The sequence below is a fragment of the Oncorhynchus tshawytscha genome, linkage group LG14 (genome assembly GCF_018296145.1).
Source record: "Oncorhynchus tshawytscha isolate Ot180627B linkage group LG14, Otsh_v2.0, whole genome shotgun sequence".
NCBI lineage: Eukaryota > Metazoa > Chordata > Actinopteri > Salmoniformes > Salmonidae > Oncorhynchus > Oncorhynchus tshawytscha.
In genome coordinates, this window is record NC_056442.1 from 47,860,605 (window position 1) to 47,880,075 (window position 19,471).

The window sequence follows — 19,471 nt, forward strand, 5'->3', positions numbered from 1 at the left end:
CTATGGATGACAGTTTAACGGCCCCAGGGCTTCCATTTCCCCAGCCCCCTGGTGGAGCTGAGTGGGAGAGGGGTGCTGTGGTGCAGCTCCGTGCTGGGCCCCATCAGGTCCTACAGCTGTTGCTCACCCCAGGGGCCCATCTCGTGCCAAGCAGCCCACACCACAAGGAGCGCCCACACACACACATACACACACACCCACACACACACACACACACACTACAAGTGCACGGTGTCAAGCAACCGTTGCCCATATCCGCTCCAATTTCCACCGCACAGTTTTAAATTAGGCCAATTAAGATGATTTTCTACGGTTTCTCCTGCCTGCTCTCTCCCTCTCTACTCACCAGGCTCCCTGTAGGGCTTAAACACACACAGACTGGTCCTCAGAACAAATATGAACTGTTCAGGCTTGGAGGACTGGGTGTGGCTTCTCCTTTGACTGTGTTTTTGAGGAGCCAAAAACATACGTGGAAAATGATGTTAAAAGCATTAGCTCACTAAGCTCAATGCTCTGTTGTTGGCCTTGCCCTTTCTCCCCTATCTCTGTCTCAATCAACACACATCTTAATGTCAGATGTAACGTGTATGACACTGTCGTTAACTGTGTATGAACTTTGAAACATCCGCTGTGTGATTGTGAATGTTCGTGACAGAGCGGTTGGTGACACTTACCTGCAGTAATCAAGGTAATCATTGCAGAGGCACAGATTGGACACGAGGAGTGGTCAGGAGGACACAGAGGTAAAGAGAACACAACATAGAAGAGGTTTAGCAATAGAGTTGGAATGGTTTCTGATGTAAGGGGTCAGACAGCAGTAAAGAGCATTGCATTTCAGGTGAGTCTAAACAGACCCAACAGTGAGCTGGGGATAGAGGGGAGAGCCCTGTGTCGGACGCTCTATCACATTCCCCATCTAATCTCAACTTGCCCTCCTTCTCCTCCATCCCTCCATCCTCCCCTCTTAACAGCTGCATAATCCCTTGAACTCTGACCCCAGGAAATTCACTCTCCAAACCTTGACCATTTCCCTTCCCCTCCCTCTAGCATGCCTGGCTGATGTCCATCATCCATTATCATTCCATTTTCAGTGGCCAAGGGAAACTATTTAAATTCCCGTGGACAGACATCCACTTACTAGCTAAATGTGAGAGGGGAGGAGAGGCTGGGGCTGGTGTTGGGCTAGTGTTAATGGATAATGGAGCCTGGCCTGCCAGTGTGAGCATCCTTATCGGAAAATTACTTCTCAATTAGTAGGTTATAAAAGTACAAAATCATTGGTTTGATCATATTCCTGCTCACCTCAGTCTGGCCTGTATGGAAATTTCATTGGGTTCTGGGTGGTGTTAATATGTTATAGGTCCTACGTGAATAATGTGTGGTCTGGGTGTTAATATGTTATAGGTCCTACCTGAATAATGTGTGGTCTGGGTGTGGTTAGGTCTGGTTAGGGATGCAGCCCTGTACAGGGATCAACATCAGCGGAAATCAGCGGAAATTTCAGAGTGACAACTAATAGTACTCGATACAACTCAAACTTTCATTAAAACACACATGCAGGGTACTCAATTAAAGCTACACTCGTTGTGAATCTAGCCAACATGTCAGATTTTTAAAATGCTTTTCGGCGAAAGCATGAGAAGCTATTATCTGATAGTATGCAACCCCCGAAATACCCAAAGGGGACGTAGACAGAATAATTAGCGTAGCCGGCGCTACACAAAACGCAGAAATAAAATATGAAACATTCATTACCTTTGACGAGCTTCTTTGTTGGCACTCCTATATGTCCCATAAACATCACAATTGGGTATTTTTTTTAATTAAATCCGTCCATGTATACCCAAAATGTCCATTTATGAAGCCCGTCTGATCAGGAAAAAACTGCTTTCCAAAACGCAACGTCATTTTTTTTAATAAAAAAAGTTGCCTATAAACTTTGACAAAACACTTCAAACTACTTTTGTAATCCAACTTTAGGTATTAGTAAACGTTAATAATCGATCAAATTGATCACGGGGCAATCTGTATTCAATAGCAGCAAGTCTTGAAATCGTGGTCCATATTCTCCCTTTCATAACTTCCTCCGGTGTACCCGAAGACAGGAAGTGCCTATTCCTCATTTTACAATGGATAAACTGCAACTCAATTGCCAGTACTGGCGAGATCGTGTGGAAGCTGTAGGCATTGTAAACTGGACGCTATCTATTTTCCCTTGCCATAGACAATACAGAGACTGGCGGAGGGATATTTTTTTTGTGAACAGTTTTCCTTGGAATTTTGCCTCCTACACACGTTCTGTTATAGTCACAGACATGATTCAACCAGTTTTAAAAACTCAGAGTGTTTTCTATCCACACATACTAATCATATGCATATACTATATTCCTGGCATGAGTAGCAGGACGTTGAAATTGTGCGCGATTTTTAACAAAAAGCTGCAAAAATTCGCAGCCTCTTTAAGAGGATTTATAATGTTATAGGTCCTATGTGATACATGTCTGTATGACTCAATAATACCTGCTGAGGGCAAAGAACAGGATATTTCTGTCTTATTATATTGACTCACAGATCATCATGTGAGTGTTCATGAGAGATTTACCTTCCAGTATGATCACACTGACTCACAGAGCATCACACAACTACCTTCCAGTATATTCACACTGACTCACAGAGCATCACACTACTACCTTAAAGGATAATCACACTGACTCACAGAGCATCACACTACTACCTTCGAGGATAATCACACTGACTCAAAGAGCATCACACTACTACCTTACAGTATAATCACACTGACTCACAGAGTATACCTACTACCTTCCAGGATAATCACACTGACTCACAGAGTATACCTACTACCTTCCAGGATAATCACACTGACTCACAGAGCATCACACTACTACCTTCCAGGATAATCACACTGACTCAAAGAACATCACACTACTACCTTACAGTATAATTACACTGACTCACAGAGCATCACACAACTACCTTCCAGTATAATCACACTGACTCACAGAGTATGCCCACTACCTTCCAGGAAAATCACACTGACTCACAGAGCATCACACTACTACCTTCCAGGATAATCACACTGACTCACAGAGCATCAACACACTACCTTCCAGGATAATCACACTGACTCACAGAGTATGCCCACTACCTTCCAGGATAATCACACTGACTCAAAGAGTATACCCACTACCTTACAGTATAATCACACTGACTCACAGAGTATACCTACTACCTTCCAGGATAATCACACTGACTCACAGAGTATACCTACTACCTTCCAGGATAATCACACTGACACACAGAGTATCACACTACTACCTTCCAGGATAATCACACTGACTCACAGAGTATACCCACTACCTTCCAGTATAATCACACTGACTCACAGAGTATGCCCACTACCTTCCAGGATAATCACACTGACTCACAGAGTATACCCACTACCTTCCAGTATAATCACACTGACTCACAGAGTATACCCACTACCTTCCAGTATAATCAGACTGACTCACAGAGTATACCCACTACCTTCCAGTATGATCACACTGACTCACAGAGCATCACACAACTACCTTCCAGTATATTCACACTGACTCACAGAGCATCACACTACTACCTTCCAGGATAATCACCCTGACTCACAGAGCATCACACTACTACCTTCCAGGATAATCACACTGACTAAAGAACCTTCCAGGATAATCACACTGACTCACAGAGTATACCCACTACCTTCCAGGATAATCACACTGACTCACAGAGCATCACACAACTACCTTCCAGTATAATCACACTGACTCACAGAGTATACCCACTACCTTCCAGGATAATCACACTGACTCACAGAGTATACCCACTACCTTCCAGGATAATCACACTGACTCACAGAGCATCACACAACTACCTTCCAGTATAATCACACTGACTCAAAGAGCATCACACTACTACTTTCCCGGATAATCACACTGACTCACAGAGTTTACCTTCCAGGATAATATACCTACACAAAAGAGCATACCTTCCAGGAAAATCACACTGACTCATGAGCATACCCACTACCTTCCAGGATAATCACACTGACTCACAGAGTATACCCACTACCTTCCAGGATAATCACACTGACTCACAGAGTATACCCACTACCTTCCAGGATAATCACACTGACTCACAGAGTATACCCACTACCTTCCAGGATAATCACACTGACTCACAGAGTATACCCACTACCTTCCAGTATAATCACACTGACTCACAGAGTATACCCACTACCTTCCAGTATAATCACACTGACTCACAGAGTATACCCACTACCTTCCAGTATAATCACACTGACTCACAGAGCATCACACAACTACCTTCCAGTATAATCACACTGACTCACAGAGTATACCCACTACCTTCCAGGATAATCACACTGACTCATGTATTATACCCACTACCTTCCAGGATAATCACACTGACACACAGAGTATACCCACTACCTTCCAGGATAATCACACTGACTCACAGAGTATACCCACTACCTTCCAGCATAATCACACAGCTAGGAGTGAGGTCTTTATCTCTCTCCCTGGGTTGGAAGTTAATTACACAATAGGAAATAAGAAAGGAGGCAAAGTGAGATTGGTACTTTTTTAATATGCAAATGCGATGCCTGTTAATACCCTAAAAATGTCACAGGCAGTCAGTGATGAGATATTTCATAAGAGTCAGCATCACGTCTGAAACGGCAACTAAAGCAGAGATAACCTACTGTATCATATCCCATTTTCTCCCTCTTTACACTGAAACATCTATCCATTATCCAGGCCTGATGGCTACATAAAATCAGTTATTTAGAAAGGCAGCAGAGCACACGTTCAAAGCTGCTACAGATCAGAGGGAATGAATACTAGCCAGGACACAGTGTTAATTATTCTAGACGGGACACAGTGTTAATTATTCTAGACGGGACACAGTGTTAATTATTCTAGACGGGACACAGTGTTAATTATTCTAGACGGGACACAGTGTTAATTATTCTAGACGGGACACAGTGTTAATTATTCTAGCCAGGACACAGTGTTAATTATTCTAGACGGGACACAGTGTTAATTATTCTAGACGGGACACAGTGTTAATTATTCTAGCCAGGACACAGTGTTAATTATTCTAGACGGGATACAGTGTTACTTATTCTAGACGGGACACAGTGTTAATTATTCTAGCCAGGACACAGTGTTAATTATTCTAGATGGGACACAGTGTTAATTATTCTAGACGGGACACAGTGTTAATTATTGTAGACGGGACACAGTGTTAATTATTCTAGCCAGGACACAGTGTTAATTATTCTAGCCAGGACACAGTGTTAATTATTCTAGCCAGGACACAGTGTTAATTATTCTAGACGGGACACAGTGTTAATTATTCTAGACGGGACACAGTGTTAATTATTTTAGCCAGGACACAGTGTTAATTATTCTAGACGGGACACAGTGTTAATTATTCTAGACGGGACACAGTGTTAATTATTCTAGACGGGACACAGTGTTAATTATTCTAGCCAGGACACAGCGTTAATTATTATAGCCAGGACAACATTGTTAATTATTATAGCCAGGACACAGTGTTAATTATTTTAGCCAGGACAACAGTGTTAATTATTCTAGCCAGAACACAGCGTTAATTATTCTAGCCAGCACACAGTATCAATTATTCTAGCCAGAACACAGCGTTAATTATTCTAGCCAGGACACAGTGTTAATTATTCTAGCCAGGACACAGCGTTAATTATTCTAGCCAGGACACAGCGTTAATAATTCTAGCCAGGACACAGTGTTAATTATTCTAGCCAGAACACAGCGTTAATTATTCTAGCCAGGACACAGTGTTAATTATTCTAGCCAGAACACAGCGTTAATTATTCTAGCCAGGACACAGTGTTAATTATTCTAGCCAGGACACAGTGTTAATTATTCTAGCCAGGACACAGTGTTAATTATTCTAGCCAGGACACAGTGTTAATAATTCTAGCCAGGACCCAGTGTTAATAATTCTAGCCAGGACACAGTGTTAATTATTCTAGCCAGGACACAGTGTTAATAATTCTAGCCAGGACACAGTGTTAATTATTCTAGCCAGGACACAGTGTTAATAATTCTAGCCAGGACACAGTGTTAATTATTCTAGCCAGGACACAGTGTTATTTATTCTAGCCAGGACACAGTGTTAATAATTCTAGCCATTATTTTCTCTATTGTTCTCTGTTCTGTCTCAAGCTCTCACAAGACCAAGTCGAGATCAGACTGAGAGAGGCTTCACTGTATGGCTCTTCTACATGCAGAACATTATTAATGGTTTACAGACCACCAGTTTTTTACTCGCCCTCCATGCTAAAATAGGCTGATTATTGCAGGAAACTGGCCTGTTATACTGTGGACTCAGCTTTTACTCCCCAACCCATCTACTGACCCTGCATCACCCATACACACTATTCCATACCAGAACAACAACCCATCCTGAGACTCAGAAAGAAAATCACTACCTAGACAATAAACCCTGTCTTTGAACTAGGCTCAAACCAGCCTCTGCTATCAATCAATCAATCAAAATACAATAACAGACAGGGCAGGGTACTGCCACTCATCACATCGTGTTGCTTAGGGAGGGCAGGAGAACAGAGAAAGATGAGACATACAACAAGACAATCAACAACAAAAGCAACAAGACAATAAGGAACGGAAGGAAGGGGGATGAGAGCAGGCCCCACCCTAGAGGGCTAATCTGGGCCAGTTCAAAGGGACATCAGGGGGTTCTTTATATTGCTCCGGCTGTGCTGGCACCCCTGACACCCCAGCCTTGTGAACTCTGACCCTGGGGCATCGTAGCCCCCCACGCCGCCTACTGTTCCAGCAACCCCACTCCTAGGAACCCTGCCACAAACACAGACGGTACACACACACTCACATTTATTATTAATCTGTTTCACTACTCCTTCCCTCTCTCCTCTCTCTCCTCTCTCTCCTCCCCTCTCTTCTCTTTCTTATCTCTTCCCTCTCTCCCCCTCTCCTCGCTTCCCTTTCTCTTCTCTTCCCCCTCTCCTCTCTTCAACCCTCTCCTCTCTTCCCCTCTCATTTCTTCCCCTCCCCTCTCCTCTCTTCCCCCTCTCATCTCTTCTCTTCTCTTTCTCCTCTCTTCCCCCTCTCCTCTCTTTCCCTCTCTTCTCCTCTCTTCCCCCTCTCCTCTCTTCCCTTTCTCCTCTTTTCCCTTTCTCCTCGCTTCCCTCTCTCCTCTTCCCCAGTGTAGTCACCCTGGGGTGGGCATTATACAGCATCTCTGATTAGAGGGGGTAGGCAAGCAGAAAGGCTGAGGGGAACAGCCAAATCTAATTTCATATGCATCCTTTATTCTGGGGCCGAGGAGCTGAAGAGCATAGGAGGAGTAATAGATTGTATTTTAGTGTTGAGAAGAGGAGAAGTGTATTTCTTTGGAAATAGCTGAGGGGACCCTGGCCTCACCTCTCCCAGGTCAGCATGCTAGGCGGTTAGCGATGCTAGCTTGGTAATTCTGAGGATATCTAATCAATTCCAGCCCACATTACAGGACTCCATGATAGTGTCAAGTTCTGTGACTAGTGAATGTCTTCTACCTCAGACTGGGGTTCTGTGACTAGTGAATGTCTTCTACCTCAGACTGGGGTTCTGTGACTAGTGAATATCTTCTCCCTCAGACTGGGGTTCTGTGACTAGTGAATATCTTCTCCCTCAGAATGTGGTTCTGTGACTAGTGAATGTTTTCTCCCTCAGAATGTGGTTCTGTGAGCAGGAATCTTATGTGTTGGGCTGAGTCAAGTTAATTACCTCAGATAGGATACCTCAGTGAGAGTAATTTTCAGGCCAGGGTTGTGGTGGACAGACTCTCCACAACCATAAGCTTTATATTCTATTCTCAATGGAAAGGTTTACTTAGCTGATGACTCAAACTGAACTATTCCACTAATCTATCATTCACTACTTACTTCAATGTGATACTGCCATCGTTGAAGTCGTCTGTGGTGAGGTCAAAATGGGTGTTGTGCAAAACAAAGTCATCATCGATTGGATAATCACTAATCAAAGCCAATTAACCCACCTGTGTTCTGGCTCTGGTCCAATCCATCAGATTCTGGGGACCAATCAGAACGGTTAGAATGTGTTTGCGTTCTACAAATCGTCAGGGAGGTACTCATATCCAGACTCGTTGAGGAGAAGAAACTAACGTATGTGTGGTGTAGCGTTTGGCCGGAGCAAGGGGTTTGGGTAGCCAGGTCACATGCTTACTGGGACGAAGAAGAGATGAGCCTTCCATTACAGCACTGGGGAGGGCTGAAACTCAGTGTGTGTGTGTGTGTGTGTGTGTGTGTGTGTGTGTGTGTGTGTGTGTGTGAAGAGGATCACAGTGAGAGGATGCTACTAGACAACTGGTCAACAGTATCATTATGCAGCAACTCTGAGGTGTCCCACACTGTCACAGCTAAACCACCACTGACTGGGCACACAGTAAAACACCCCAACATACCCCAACACACACTAATGCACAGCAACGCAGAGCAACACACACTAACAGACACTAACAGACACGAACACACACTAACGCACAGCAACGCACAGCAACAGACACTAACAGACACTAACACACTCCTTTCCCTGGAAAGAGAGATGGCTGGAGCCTTCTAGCCAGCACTGCTCAGTAGGTGTGGTAAGTGGTGGTATTCTAGAAAACACTTTCTCCTCTCGTGGGAATGCCAATTAGTGATAGGAGAGAGGAAACCTTTACTGACATTCAATCAATCACCACACACACACACACACAGAGAGACACGGGAGGAGGACAAAGAGATTCAGGGAAGATATACCAATCTCTCCCTGCTACGCCTCTCCAACTCCATATGTTAGCAATAATACCTTCATTTCCATGTTACACACACACACACACACACACACACACACACACACACACACACACTCTCTCTCTCACTGGGGCACTGCTTTTTCATAAAACACATGCTCAAACAATCTACAACAAACACATTGTCTTCACACAAACACACTCATTAACCATCTATTTTCTAAGCCTCCCTTGAGTGTGAAAACAAGAGGAGACATTGCAGGAGTGGAATGAAACATGGGAAACGTGGGTAATAATGAGAAGTCTTTCATTTCCAAAACAACAAGGACTCCATAGAAATGCGTGATCTTTGGAACTGAATAAATTGCGTGATGTAATCTTTAGGATTCGTCCTCCCTGATCGTTTTTTCCCTACCATTCTTCTGTCATAGATCAGTGAGCTGTAGTGGGTTTCCTTGTGAATAACAGTTCAATGTGAATGGCAGGCAGCCAGACAATGACTTCCCTTTGCTGTCTGTTGTTTCTGTCCCTGTCAGGGTTCTACAAGACACTCTGGTCTGGCTGTGGTTGTTGGACTGAGCTCTGTGACCCAGGAGGGGAGTCCAGAGCCCCCCCCCCATTTTCCTCCATTTCTTCTACAGTGAGATGTAGCCAGCCACACTGTACACTGCACTGCACGGGAAGTAGAGGGACACACACACACACACACACACACACCGTGCTGCTGATCATTAGCACCTTGTTGAAACCAATCTCCCAGATTACCCAGAGTCCATCTCCACAAGTTCAAAGTCTCTCCACTGTGGTTGAAACAACGCTGCGATAGTAGCTGTTGTAGCTGCGCCCAGAACGATCACACACTCCAATGAGCTGCTTCACCAAAAGACACTGAAGCACAGCATCTCTGAGCGACAACATTGACTTTGATGCTAATAAAACCAACAATGGGGAACATATCACATTTCCAGTGGAATACCTATTCACAATCCCAGAGGAAAAGAGACATGTGTGAGAAGAAATCACAGTCAGTAGACAGTCAGTAGAAACATCTGGGCTTCAAAGATACACAGTACTGTTGTACATATCTACTCTCTCACTGACGTTAGTCTGACAGTACCACCACGGTCTGTCCCAAACACTGTTCAACTGACAGGTTGTGTTGACTCTACTCTCACTGACATTGGTCTGAAGTACCACCACGGTCTGTCCCAAACACTGTTCAACTGACAGGTTGTGTTGACTCTACTCTCACTGACGTTAGTCTGACAGTACCACCACGGTCTGTCCCAAACACTGTTCAGCTGACAGGTTGTGTTGACTCTACTCTCACTGACGTTAGTCTGACAGTACCACCACGGTCTGTCCCAAACACTGTTCAACTGACAGGTTGTGTTGACTCTACTCTCACTGACGTTAGTCTGACAGTACCACCACGGTCTGTCCCACACACTGTTCAACTGACAGGTTGTGTTGACTCTACTCTCACTGACGTTAGTCTGACAGTACCACCACGGTCTGTCCCAAACACTGTTCAACTGACAGGTTGTGTTGACTCTACTCTCACTGACGTTGGTCTGACAGTACCACCACGGTCTGTCCCAAACACTGTTCAACTGACAGGTTGTGTTGACTCTACTCTCACTGACGTTAGTCTGACAGTACCACCACGGTCTGTCCCAAACACTGTTCAGCTGACAGGATGTGTTGACTCTACTCTCACTGACGTTGGTCTGACAGTACCACCACGGTCTGTCCCAAACACTGTTCAACTGACAGGTTGTGTTGACTCTACTCTCACTGACGTTGGTCTGACAGTACCACCACGGTCTGTCCCAAACACTGTTCAGCTGACAGGTTGTGTTGACTCTACTCTCACTGACGTTAGTCTGACAGTACCACCACGGTCTGTCCCAAACACTGTTCAACTGACAGGTTGTGTTGACTCTACTCTCACTGACGTTGGTCTGACAGTACCACCACGGTCTGTCCCAAACACTGTTCAACTGACAGGTTGTGTTGACTCTACTCTCACTGACGTTAGTCTGACAGTACCACCACGGTCTGTCCCAAACACTGTTCAGCTGACAGGTTGTGTTGACTCTACTCTCACTGACGTTAGTCTGACAGTACCACCACGGTCTGTCCCAAACACTGTTCAACTGACAGGTTGTGTTGACTCTACTCTCACTGACGTTAGTCTGACAGTACCACCACGGTCTGTCCCACACACTGTTCAACTGACAGGTTGTGTTGACTCTACTCTCACTGACGTTAGTCTGACAGTACCACCACGGTCTGTCCCACACACTGTTCAGCTGACAGGTTGTGTTGACTCTACTCTCACTGACGTTAGTCTCACGGTCTGTCCCAAACACTGTTCAGCTGACAGGTCGTGTTGACTCCCTGCCATGTGCCAGCTCCACAGCCCTTCTCATAGTGGTGAACAGTTGGTTTTCCATGGGTTATTACACCAGATGTCATTTACAATACACACAATGCCAACACTATAACATACAAGGACTGTCTGACATTTATGAACCTACAGTAGAATGTCGTGGATACCAGCCAGCCAGTCAAGTTAACTTTTACATTTACAAATGATCGTATAACTATAAATCCACGAGTGAAAAAATATTCTCCATGAAGGAAATATTATTATTATTATTTTTTTTTTTAAATTGTACCTTTATTTAACTAGGCAAGTCAGTTAAGAACAAATTCTTATTTTCAATGATGGCCTAGGAACAGTGGGTTAACTGCCTGTTCAGGGGCAGAACGACAGATTTGTACCTTGTCAGCTCGGCGATTCGAAGTTGCAACCTTTCGGTTACTAGTCCAACGCTCTAACCACTAGGCTACCCTGCCGCCGTCAGAGCTGACCGACAAAAGCCTTGTTCTCCCGCCTCTAGCCCTGTCTCTGTATCTCATTACAAAAGCCTTGCTCTCTCCCCTCTAGCCCTGTCTCTGTATCTCATTACAAAAGCCTTGCTCTCTCCCCTCTAGCCCTGTCTCTGTATCTCATTACAAAAGCCTTGCTCTCCCACCTCTAGCCCTGTCTCTGTATCTCATTACAAAAGCCTTGCTCTCCCCCTCTAGCCCTGTCTCTGTATCTCATTATAAAAGCCTTGTTCTCTCCCCTCTAGCCCTCTCTCCCCTCTAGCCCTGTCTCTGTATCTCATTACAAAAGCCTTGTTCTCCCCCTCTAGCCCTGTCTCTGTATCTCATTACAAAAGCCTTGTTCTCCCCTCCCCTCTAGCCTTGCTCTCTGTATCTCATTACAAAAGCCTTGTTCTCCCCCTCTAGCCCTGTCTCTGTATCTCATTACAAAAGCCTTGCTCTCTCCCCTCTAGCCCTGTCTCTGTATCTCATTACAAAAGCCTTGTTCTCTCCCCTCTAGCCCTGTCTCTGTATCTCATTACAAAAGCCTTGTTCTCTCCCCTCTAGCCCTGTCTCTGTATCTCATTACAAAAGCCTTGCTCTCTCCCCTCTAGCCCTGTCTCTGTATCTCATTACAAAAGCCTTGCTCTCTCCCCTCTAGCCCTGTCTCTGTATCTCATTACAAAAGCCTTGTTCTCCCCCTCTAGTCCTGTCCCTCTGTATCTCATTACAAAAGCCTTGCTCTCTCCCCTCTAGCCCTGTCTCTGTATCTCATTACAAAAGCCTTGCTCTCTCCCCTCTAGCCCTGTCTCTGTATCTCATTACAAAAGCCTTGCTCTCTCCCCTCTAGCCCTGTCTCTGTATCTCATTACAAAAGCCTTGCTCTCTCCCCTCTAGCCCTGTCTCTGTATCTCATTACAAAAGCCTTGCTCTCTCCCCTCTAGCCCTGTCTCTGTATCTCATTACAAAAGCCTTGCTCTCTCCCCTCTAGCCCTGTCTCTGTATCTCATTACAAAAGCCTTGCTCTCCCCCTCTAGCCCTGTCTCTGTATCTCATTACAAAAGCCTTGCTCTCTCCCCTCTAGCCCTGTCTCTGTATCTCATTACAAAAGCCTTGCTCTCTCCCCTCTAGCCCTGTCTCTGTATCTCATTACAAAAAGCCTTGCTCTCTCCCCTCTAGCCCTGTCTCTGTATCTCATTACAAAAGCCTTGCTCTCTCCCCTCTAGCCCTGTCTCTGTATCTCATTACAAAAGCCTTGCTCTCTCCCCTCTAGCCATGTCTCTGTATCTCATTACAAAAGCATATTGTATTCATTATGATAACATGACCTTAGGGCCTGGGTCTGTGTTAAGGTCAGAGGTGACTGAGTGGACATGGCTGTGATGGGATGTGAGTGGGAATCAGGTGGGAGGGATCTCCATTACTATGCACTAGTCAATATGCACATATTGTTAAAAGATGTATGTATAGCATCGACTAGCATCGAGGCTAGCATCGACTGGTGCTGGAAGACAGAGTGAGAGGGCATTAAGGTGATCTATAGAGGAGGCATACATCTCTGTATGACATTTAGACTAATCACAACACTAACCTCCACCTCTCTCTGTCTCCTAGCACCACTACACCTAACACACTGCTGTAGCCGGGACAGTTATGCTCAGATGATACTGTTGACTGTAGGTATAAGTCAATAGAAACATGGGTTTAAGGAAATGACAGTTGAATTCTAGATAATTATCCCTGATTATGGAGAGAAAGACTACATTCCTCAGTACTTTCTACCACCAGCATGCATAACCATCCACATGACCCACAAGTGACGGGGCAGAGAGAGAGAGAGTATTGTGTTTATGCAGTGCTAAATCTGAGCTCGCTGTGCAATAGGATGGCAGGGTCCTGCTAAACCCTGCAATTACCTCCATAAACCCCTCTTCCCCCCCTTTCTTCCCCCCTCTATTCCCCTCCTTTCCCCTCCTCCTCCCTCAGGAGGGCAGCTTTCACAGACCATCAAGTGGGTCTTGGCTGGATTAGACTCTGTATGAGTAGGGCAGAATTGCATCGCCAGGCACAATTACAGGCTGCCGTCCTCTTGGCTCCACCTATACGCACACACACACACACACAGACACCGGTTAATTTCCTCCAGCCTCTCCATCAGGCAGCTGGCATCCAGCTGGGCATGGCTTCTCAGGGCGTTGCGATGCCCACATGTAACCCGGCAGCCAGGGAATGTCAGGGTCCCACATGTGCTGTTGGAGGGGTAGATTGAAGTCTAGATGGTGCGTTGGCCACGTGTGAGGACACACAGGAGAACATTCCAGAGCTTCCAGCTCTGACTGGGGACTGGAGAGCCAATCAGAGTCAGAGGAGGGCACGGCTGTGGTCTGGTGGGCACCGTGTTGGCACACCTCTCATTAACATCTGTAGAAAGGATTTAGAGCTACACTGTTCTGACTTAACACACCACCAGATATCTATTCCACTCTCTACTGTTGCCCCATCAAGACTAGTCTATGCAGACATTTCATCATTGCGTCAGCAAAAGCTAAAATAACCAGCGTGAAATGGCTGTATAGAGGAAGCATCATTCTCTCTCTTTTTTAAAATGGCTCTGGTCTTTCTTCCTGTCTCTAGAGAGAATATCCAGCTGTGTAATGGGACTCCATGTGCACAAAAAAGGGCCATCAGAGAACATATTTCTTTCATTCCGGGCAATTTCCCTAATCCCTGATGAGCTACAGGGGAGAGGGAAACATTATGGATGTGGGTTAGCAGGTGGTAATGCAGGGATTGTGTGTGTGTGTGTGTACAGTATATGCATTCATATAGCTTTGTTTAAGTGCTACTTTGTGCTTTTTATGTGGCTGAATGTCACCCGTGTGTGTGTGTGTGTGTGTGTGTGTGTGTGTGTGTGTGTGTGTGTGTGTGTGTGTGTGTGTGTGTGTGTGTGTGTGTGTGTGTGTGTGTGTGTGTGTGTGTGTGTGTTGATGGGGATAAAGGTATTACTGTGGCACAGCCAGAACCATCTCCCCAGGAGAAGGCACTGAGCCCCTTGGAGAAGCTTACTTCCCAAGGATTAGTTTATCCAATCTGAACTAATCACAGATAAATTATTCCCATTGGTGAGCCGACCTGAGACCCCTCTCACAGAAGAGTCCTCTCTCTCCACTCTCAACAGGCCAACAGAGCCTAAACAGCCTGGGAGGCAGGAGGGGAGACGAGGGGTGAAGGGAGGCAGGAGGGGACAGGGACACAAGGGGTGAAGGGAGGCAGGAGGGGACAGGGAGATGAGGGGTGAAGGGAGGCAGGAGGGGACAGGGACACGAGGGGTGAAGGGGAGGAGGGAGGGGACAGGGAGACGAGGGGTGAAGGGAGGCAGGAGGGGACAGGGACACGAGGGGTGAAGGGAAGCAGGAGGCCCATGAGGGTTGAAGAGGAGGCAGGAGGGGACAGGGACACGAGGGGTGAAGGGGAGGAGGGAGGAGACAGGGAGACGAGGGGTGAAGTGAAGGCAGGAGGGGACAGGGACACGAGGGGTGAAGTGAAGGCAGGAGGGTACAGGGACAAGAGGGGTGAAGTGAAGGCAGGAGGGGACAGGGACACGAGGGGTGAAGTGGAGGCAGGAGGGGACAGGGACACGAGGGGTGAAGGGGAGGCAGGAGGGGACAGGGAGATGAGGGGTGAAGAGGAGGCAGGAGGGGACAGGGAGATGAGGGGTGAAGTGGAGGCAGGGGGACAGGGAGATGAGGGGTGAAGGGAGGCAGGGGGGACAGGGAGATGAGGGGTGAAGAGGAGGCAGGAGGGGACAGGGAGATGAGGGGTGAAGTGGAGGCAGGGGGGACAGGGAGATGAGGGGTGAAGGGAGGCAGGAGGGGACAGGGAGATGAGGGGTAAAGGGGAGACAGGGGGACAGGGAGATGAGGGGTGAAGGGAGGCAGGAGGGGACAGAGAGATGAGGGGTGAAGGGAGGCAGGAGGGGTGAAGGGACACGAGGGGTGAAGGGGAGGCAGGAGGGGACAGGGACACGAGGGGTGAAGGGGAGGCAGGAGGGGACAGGGGGAGGCAGGGGGAGGGGGGACAGGGAGATGAGGGGTGAAGAGGAAGCAGGAGGGGACAGGGAGACGAGGGGTGAAGTGGAGGCAGGAGGGGACAGGGACACGAGGGGTGAAGGGGAGGCAGGAGGGGACAGGGAGATGAGGGGTGAAGTGGAGGCAGGGGGGGACAGGGAGAAGAGGGGTGAAGGGGGCAGGCAGGAGGGGACAGGGAGATGAGGGGTGTGAAGGGAGGCAGGAGGGGACAGGGAGAAGAGGGGTGAAGGGAGGCAGGAGGGGACATGGAGATGAGGGGTGAAGGGAGGCAGGAGGGGACAGGGAGATGAGGGGTGAAGGAGAGGCAGGAGGGGACAGGGAGACGAGGGGTAAAGGGGAGGCAGGAGGGGACAGGGAGATGAGGGGTGAAGGGAGGCAGGAGGGGACAGGGAGACGAGGGGTGAAGGGAGGCAGGAGGGGACAGGGAGATGAGGGGTGAAGGGGAGGCAGGAGGGGACAGGGTGACGAGGGGTGAAGGGGAGGGACACTCTCATAATGTGTTACATGTAATTGAGGAGAAATACCCTGCCCAACTAATTTCTAAGTAGACCATCTTAATGCTACTGTACTTCAGCAATTGGTATCTCTATCTTCAATTTCCTCTCTTCCATGACTGATATTACAGATGGCAGTGGGATCCAGTAACTGTCTCTCCCATACATCAGGTCAGCCCAAAGGGAGAGAGAGAGAGAGAGAGAGAGTGAGTGAGACAGAATACCCTACAGAAAGCAGTCAGCCCAATTTCCCCCTGTCACCACAGGCCTTCCTGACAGCTCTGATACGTGGGCTGCAGTAATGAGCAGACGTAGCAGCCGCCCACCGGCGTTTTCCAGCCCGAGCTGGCGGACCTCTGGGCCCTGGGTAAAGGAGGGCGTAGGAGAAAGGAAGGGGGGTGGAGGGGCAGAAGAGAACGGGGTCAAGAGCAGCTTGTTAACGCTGAGTGAGTCAGTCTGGTGCAGCCTGTCAACACCAGAACAACTCTGCACCTCGGCCCACCAGCCCACCTTCTGTCCTGGAACCGGTGAGAGCTGAGGTGCAGGTTAAAGACTGTGGTAGCCAGCCACTACCCTCTGCCTCTTTCTCTGATTGCAGTCAACAGGTCAGTGTTCCCATCAGTACAGCATACAATCATATGGCGCTGGTCCCAACTATAATAACTTTACCATGTGATTAAATGAATAGCTACCATTTCTACCATCTGATTTGACTGAGTCAGGGCATCTAACGCTGACTCAACATCATCCTCTATACGATGTAGGAGTACAGGTGAACACAAGGAGAGGGCGATGCACAAAACAGAGGTGTTAAAAGCAGTGTCAGGTCCCTTGCAGAGTCCAACACAGAAGGACCTTTATAGTCTATTACAGCTAACCTCCAGGGTTAAAAGACAGCAATCCACAGTACCCTTCCTGAGGAGCAGCTCTGCTACCAAGCAGAACTCTACCAGGGAGATTCTACTCTGGCAAAAGATCCTGGCATTGACAATAAACATGGTGGAGGGGAGGGGAGAGAGGGATGGAGGGAGGGAGAGAGGGAAGAGGGAGAAAAACCCCAGTGAAATCTGACTGGCTGGCTCACATCCCCATGTTATTCTCTTCCCTCTCTTCTCCATCTTTCCTCCAACTGTTTTTCTCCCTGATCTTTTATTTATCTCCCCCTCTCCCCCCTCTGCTGCTCTTCCTTCTTTTATTTATCTCCCCTCTCCCCCTCTGCTGCTCTTCCTTCTTTTATTTATCTCCCCCTCCCCCCTCTGCTGCTCTTCCTTCTTTTATTTATCTCCCCCTCTCCCCCTCTGCTGCTCTTCCTTCTTTTATTTATCTCCCCCTCTCCCCCTCTGCTGCTCTTCCTTCTTTTATTTATCTCCCCCTCTCCCCCTCTGCTGCTCTTCCTTCTTTTATTTATCTCCCCCTCTCCCCCTCTGCTGCTCTTCCTTCTTTTATTTATCTCCCCCTCTCCCCCTGCTGCTCTTCCTTCTTTTTTATTTATCTCCCCTCTCCCCCTCTGCTGCTCTTCCTTCTTTTATTTATCTCCCCCTCTCCCCCTCTGCTGCTCTTCCTTCTTTTATTTATCTCCCCCTCTCCCCCTCTGCTGCTCTTCCTTCTTTTATTTATCTCCCCCTCTCCCCCTCTCTGCTGCTCTTCCTTCTTTTATTTATCTCCCCCTCTCCCCCTCTGCTGCTCTTCCTTCTTTTATTTATCTCCCCCTCTCCCCCTCTGCTGCTCTTCCTTCTTTTATTTATCTCCCCCTCTCCCCCTCTGCTGCTCTTCCTTCTTTTATTTATCTCCCCCTCTCCCCCTCTGCTGCTCTTCCTTCTTTTATTTATCTCCCCCTCTCCCCCTCTGCTGCTCTTCCTTCTTTTATTTATCTCCCCCTCTCCCCCTCTGCTGCTCTTCCTTCTTTTATTTATCTCCCCCTCTCCCCCTCTGCTGCTCTTCCTTCTTTTATTTATCTCCCCCTCTCCCCCTCTGCTGCTCTTCCTTCTTTTATTTATCTCCCCCTCTCCCCCTCTGCTGCTCTTCCTTCTTTTATTTATCTCCCCCTCTCCCCCTCTGCTGCTCTTCCTTCTTTTATTTATCTCCCCCTCTCCCCCTCTGCTGCTCTTCTTCTTTTATTTATCTCCCCTCTCCCCCTCTGCTGCTCTTCCTTCTTTTATTTATCTCCCCCTCTCCCCCTCTCTGCTCTTCCTTCTTTTATTTATCTCCCCCTCTCCCCCTCTGCTGCTCTTCCTTCTTTTATTTATCTCCCCCTCTCCCCCTCTGCTGCTCTTCCTTCTTTTATTTATCTCCCCCTCTCCCCCTCTGCTGCTCTTCCAGCTGCTTTCCTTCTTTTATTTATCCCCCCTCTCCCCCTCTGCTGCTCTTCTGGTTTTGTTTATCTCCCCCTAGCCTCTGCTGCTCTTCCTTCTTTTATCTGGTGGTGTTTCCTTCTTTTATTTATCTCCCCCTCTCAGCCCCTCTGCTGCTCTTCCTTCTTTTATTTATCTCCCCCTCCCCCCTGCTGCTCTTCCTTCTTTTATTTATCTCCCCCTCTCCCCCTGGTGCTCTTCCTTCTTTTATTTATCTCCCCCTCTCCCTCCTGCTCTTCATCTGGTTTATCTTTCTCCCCCTCTGCCTCTTCCTGTTTATCATCTGGTGGTGTGCTTTCCCTTTTAGCTGCTCTTCCTTCTTTTATTTATCATCTGGTGGTGCTTTCCCTTTTATTTATCCTCCTCCTCATCTTTTATTTATCTCCCCCTCTCCCCCTCTGCTGCTTTACTTCTTTTATTTATCTCCCCCTCCCCCCTCTGCTGCTCTTCCTTCTTTTATTTATCTCCCCCTCTCCCCCTCTGCTGCTCTTCCTTCTTTTATTTATCTCCCCCTCTCCCCCTCTGCTGCTCTTCCTTCTTTTATTTATCTCTCCTCCCTCATCTGCTGCTCTTCCTTCTTTTATTTATCTCCCCCTCTCCCCCTCCGCCTCTTCTGTTTTATTTATCATCTGCTGCTCTTACTTCTTTTATTTATCTCCCCCTCTCCCCCCCGCCTCTTCCTTCTTTTATTTATCTCCCCCTCTCCCTCCTCTGCTGCTCTTCCTTCTTTTATTTATCTCCCCCTCTCCCCCTCCGCTCATTTATCTGGTCTCCC

General features: G+C 47.4%; 1 protein-coding gene across 1 annotated transcript in view; it reads right to left on the reverse strand.

The window, feature by feature from the left end:
* The window catches only part of LOC112267279 (roundabout homolog 2-like), a 410,580-nt gene that overhangs the window by 227,781 nt on the left and 163,328 nt on the right, over positions 1-19,471 (reverse strand). The window lies entirely within an intron of this gene.